Raw genomic sequence first — 6,000 nt, 5'->3', positions numbered from 1 at the left:
AGCTCATATTTCAGATGTGGAAGAAGTTCTTTCGGAGAGTTATACTTGTGTCAGAGTAACCACTTCTCTTACAAGCAGTTTAAGACAGCAGAGCTGATTCCTTGTCATTTGGACTAAAGGAATCAAATTCTGATCACAAAGAGTTTAGTGGCAGATAATAAAAATGGTATTGCTACTAGAACAGTCAGCAGACCAGGCTGCAGAGGACAGGCACAGCCTCTTCCAGCTCAAAGCATGTCTTTGGATTTATGGTTTCTCAGTTGGCATCCAGAACCATGCTCCTTCTCATTTTTAAAGCACCTCAAAGGCAATCGCTCTTTTCTCAAATCCAAGCCCAGGTGTGAGCTCTGCCTGCCACATCATATTATGGGAACAAAGGGACCTAAGGATCCTGTCGCTGTTGCTTCACTCCCCACACCTTGCTTTTTGGGCTAGCTGGATAGTGCTTGAATTGCCACAGAAACCTAAAGCCTGTAGGTTAAGAGGTCCTTAAAAATACCAGTGTAAGGTACTCCTGTCCTCCTTTCAGCCTTTCTGTATCATTTGTTCTTGTCACCAGCTTGGCTCCCTCCACTGTACTGACAGCGGACAGCAGTGCTTCACAAGGAGCACCACAAAATGGCAATTTGATCCACTTGAAAAATAGTCTGGAAGAAAAGGGGATGAATGGGGAGGATGCTGCAGAATTTCCTTCAGCTACACCCCCAGCAAAGCCCCAAACCAGACACCTATAAACAGGGGACACAGGCACTAAGCAGAGACTGAGCAGGGACAGGGGAGGGGAAAGGGCAGGATTTGTCAGCATCACTACAGTTATCAAGAAATGCATGTGAACTTCATCTCCCGGGCTCCACAAAGCCATCTGGACACTGGGACAGAGGTGCTCAACAGGACACCAGCCACCTCCCTGTCCAGACCCCACACCAACACGCTGTGCTGGAGAGCGAATCACGCTGTCTCCCCTACCCTGAACGATTTGTTAAACTCAAAGCCCAGTTTTTATTTAGGGCAGGTTCAAATCTGCTTTGCACTGGTGCATTAGGAGGTTTTTGAGTCAAAAACACTGTGTGCTGATGAATTAGACTGTCCACTGGTGTTTTAATGACTCTCCTTTCTGAGACACTCGAGTTCAGGAAGGTTATCTTCAAAAGGAAAGGCCTGCAGAATAATTTAAAATTAAATTAATGCTTGTAATGCTTTGCAGAATATTTAAGAGCTGTAGTGATGCTGTGAGAATATCCTGTACCCATATTCAGCCAAAGTCTTGGAGTTCCCCTCCAGCATCAGAGGAAGGTTTACAATTAAAGGGGGATAAGCTGAGCTGACAGCCCTGCCAGGCTCTCTGAAAAACCTGAAAGACAACCTCTACTTTATATCTACCTCACAGAGAAGATCCAGTTGTCTGCCTTCCACAGCTGTAGAGGGGCATTTATTTGCATGGGGCAGGAGGATAGGTGGATCTGATATGGGTCTGCAACCCACAAGTCTGGTCTTGCACCTGGGACACTTCCAAACTTGAAGCTTGCTCAGGTCTACGCTGAAGACTGATGGGTATATTTCTTTAAGATGCCTGTCAGGCCCAGATGTTGCAGGAGGAAGGTGAGGTAAAGAGCTTTTCTCCTAATGCAAGTTTTCTCTTGAACCAGTGTAAACACCACTCTATGCCCACAGGCATTAACGATGGTCTTTCAAGGTGGTGGTGTTTATGTCAGGTACCAAACACAGCCTGACCCCTGCAACTATAAAAATCAATCACAGCAACAGAAAAAATCAGCTCCAAATGCAGTGCTTTCCATGTTAAGCAAATATTGCATCTGGCTGACAGGGAAATGATGTTTTGTACCTGATGTACAGCCTGAGGGCTGAGATGTGGGAACGGTGTTGTCCAGATCCTCTATGGGAATCACAGCTGTAGATGAAACTCCACCACCATCTGCTGGATGCACTGAAAATGGAGCGTGGACTCATCTGTTTGTTTACTGGTGATATTGCAAAATCCCTCTAAAGAAAAAGGTGGTTAAAAATGCTGGGGCCAAAGTCCTTACCTCACTGTTTTCCAGCCATCAGGAATTTTTCTACCTATGGACATAAGTGGCACCTACACATCTCCTTTGGAAAGGCTGTCTTTAATGCATGTTATTGAAGCCCTGACACATTTGAGAGGCAATTCTTACCTTGTGAAGTACAGCCTGAATGCAAGAGCAGGAAAAGTGGAGAAAGACAGTTTTCTCAGGCAATTTAAAAAACAAAAAAAACCTTATGTGGTTTACACAGTAGGGAGCAGCCAGACCCAAGGTTAATCCCCTGTATGAGAATGAGTTGGGAGAAAGAAACCACTGTACCAGAGCCTATGCATACTGTGGAAATTGCTATAGTTACATAGCAATAACAGGGAGAACTGAATTTTTTTGTATTAAAGACAATCACCCTGAGCTTGTTAGATCGGGAGTTTCGCTGTGACTCCCCTCCTCTCATTTATTCCTACCTGCTGGGGTGCTGCTGGGTAGGCAGGACCTGCTCAGGCTGGCAGCCCTGGCTGCTCCCCACACGTTCCATCCCTGCTGTGGGGCGGCTGAGCCAGTGCTGCTGGTCCTGCTCAGGGGATGGGGCAGAGGTGCCCGGTGCGGAGAGGCATCAGGGCTGCCAGCACGGTAGGACGTAGCACCTTGCACATTAATATCTGCGGCACTATGGAGGGGCAGGTCCATCCACCACATCATCACCTCCCAGGCACTGAAGGACCTTGTAACAAACGTTAAATGGTCTTCCCAGGGTCACATTTGGAGACATTTTCAGAACCAGGAGCTGAGTCCATTATCTTCTGGAAAGGAGAGAGTCAGGGCTATTCTCCCTCCTGCCTCTCCCCACCCCCCCAGCTGAAGCTGGCACCCTCGTTGCTCCCCTGTGCCAGTCACAGCACCCACCCTCACCCCCAGGGAGAGATTTTCCCCTTGGCTCACCTCATTGCACCTTTACCTCCTCACCTCTTCGTATAACCTACAACAACAACTTCCAAGGAAGTGCCCAGGCCATCTCCAGGAGGTCCCATATACCCAAAATTTCCTGCACCGAACCCACCTTCCGGTTCACGCCAATCTGCAGCAGGGCATGACACGCCAGGCTATTGCAACAGCAACATCTCAAGTCTGCTGCACCATTTTGATCTGATTCTTTAATAAATGAAGAAGCGAGGCTTTAATAAGAGATAAGGGAGCGTTGGACTGCCTTGCTAAGGCTAATCTTTTCATGGTTGAAAATGATAGACAAGCTGCTCTAATTTCTTATCTAGCATTTTGCTTTGAATTATTAATAGCTAATTTGTACTTAATTTACTTAGTTCAGAAAATTAATTACATGTGTCACTGGTTCCAACATTTTTCATTTTTACTGCATTCTGCATCAGCAAAGGGATAACTTCATATAAAGCAATTAAAAGACAAAACCACACACGCAACCTCCTGCCCGGGTTCACTCTCCGAACTCTCTGGAGTGTATCCAGAAGCACCAGCTTCTAATATTTCTATGCTGCTTTGCTTCAGACGTCCTTAAACTACAACTTGGGTTAATGATTACAGCTAGCCAGAGGGATAGAATTCTCTTAATATCTAAAACAGCTTTCCCAGGCTCTTAGACAAAATGAAACATTTTGGGGTAATTTTGGGGGACAGAATCTGCAGTTTTGAGGGAAGAATGGAGGAGTTCTGAAACCTAGCACTAGAATTAATTCACGGTATATCTAAGTGTAATAAAAATGTGAACACAAGACAGGTCTCAACTTACCTATGTCTGAGAAGCAGCGAACATTCAGTTTATTGTATGTAATGATTTGTTTTGGGAATGTAAAGACTATTTTTCAAGAAATCTGCCCTATGGCATGGCTTCCTCAAAACAGAATTTCCTTGCATAGAACATATTGTTCTGCAGCATGAAGTTCATCTCATTGAGTCAGGCTGACCATTTTAAAAAATAACAAATAACATTTATTAGAACAAATATTACTGGATTAATCAAGCTAGTCTGCAAAAAGAAGAGATTAATAACATTTCAGTGACAGCTGAATGAAACATCACAAACAAATCAAATGGTTTTGGTTTTATGGAAAACTTTTTTGACAAAAAGTTTGTTCTACCTTCACTTTCAAACCCCCAAACTGAACCAAGCCACTACTTCAATGCCAAGTCTTTCTCAAAATTTAATTCTTCCACAGATGCCTTGCCAAAATAAGTAAGTACAGACAGAAATATGGCTGCTTTTTAACATGTCAATTATTAAGGAAATATAATCTTCTGATAGGCCAAAAAAAAATAGAAATAAAAAAAATCATTAATTTTAATTACCATGTCTGGATTTTCAAGGAGCTTATTTTTATACTTTGGGGGCTCTGTTTGAATGAGAAATCTGAGTCACCCAACCTAGGAGCTGCTGTTAAGGAAGATGATGAGAAGCACCTGGGAACAGGAACAGTCACAAAGATGACGAGTGTCTAAACCTGCAGCACACAGGAAGAGAAAACAGGGGAAAATGGAGGCTATAAATGGCCAGACAGACAGGGAGACAAAGGGCGAGATTTGTAGGCAAAGGTGCTGAATTATGATAATTAAGTTTAATGAACGGGAAATATCAACATTGAAAAAGGCTTTTACAGCTTTCGGACCGGTAGTCGTTTAATTGGCCTTCTCCATCCTGCAGAGACAGAGGAAGGCTGATTCAAAAAGACACCCAGCACCACCGCTAAAATTAGGCTTCAGCTAAATTTAGAGAACGCATATATTAACGCAGCCATAAGGTGAACCTTTAAAACTTTCCACAGATATGCAAAATGCTTAACTGGAGAACAAAACCAACCCATCAGCCCTTCCTTAGCCTCATCTGAAGTAAGAGAACAAATCAAAGGTGAGACATTTGTTTTCCAGACATGCTGCAAGTACTGGTTAACAAACCATCTCAGGTACCAATCACACAGCAGCCATCACACAGTACAGAGCTCACTTCAGAGACTGCTTAAGTGGTTTTGGGAGATCCTGGAAAGTCTTCCAAAGAAAACACATCATGCTAAAATAGTGCTACTATCAATTCCGCGGCATTTATAAATGTTGTTTTCTTTTTGGCAGATACAATCAATGGAGCCAGAACTCTTGAGACAACACAATAGTCAAGGCAGCAGTAAAGCCAAAACTCAGGAAATATCACTCGGCTTTCAGCACTTCCAAAGCAGGGTCAGAGTTAAACTGTAATCTGTTAACAGATTACAGGGTTAATTTGTAATCTCTTACTGTAATCTGCCAGGAACAGCCTGGAAGGTGAAAATGCCAGGGGCAGGACTCCGCACCCATTTTCCAGTCACCAGGGATTTTACCACTGGCAGAGGTAGGAGGCTCCTACACATCTCTGCCGAAAATGCTCATACGACACTCAAGACGCAGTGCAATGGCAAGGTGATGTTATCTGGTTTATTCCTTCCCTGATCACTGCTCACCCTCTACGTCCTATCTGACCAGCAGAGACACTAAGCAAACAATTTACACAACATTAATAAAGCCCTCATGTATTTTATTCCTGAAAGATTATAGGAAAAAGAAGCATAATTTATATTAGAGCTGCTCCTGATCTCAGGATTTGGAAATGAAGAGCCGGACAGACCAGAGCCACGAAGATGCTGAAGGGAGTGGACCATCTCCCTTATGAGGAAAGGCTGAGGGAGCTGGGTCTCTTTAGCTTGGAGGAGACTGAGGGGTGACCTTATTAATGTTTACAAATATATAAAGGGCGAGTGTCATGAGGATGGATCCAGGCTCTTCTCAGTGACAACCAGTGGTAGGACAAAGGGTAATGGGTTCAAACTGGAACACAAGAGGTTCCACTTAAACGTGACAAGAAACTTCTTCTCAGTGAGGGTAACAGAACACCGGAAAAGGCTGCCCCGGGGGGTTGTGGAGTCTCCTTCTCTGGAGACATTCAAAATCCGCCTGGACACATTCCTATGTAACCTCATCTAAGTGT

Source organism: Columba livia, chromosome 6 (genome assembly GCF_036013475.1).
Source record: "Columba livia isolate bColLiv1 breed racing homer chromosome 6, bColLiv1.pat.W.v2, whole genome shotgun sequence".
Lineage (NCBI taxonomy): Eukaryota > Metazoa > Chordata > Aves > Columbiformes > Columbidae > Columba > Columba livia.
The sequence above is the reverse complement of the archived record's forward strand: the minus strand, read 5'-3'. Positions refer to the sequence as shown.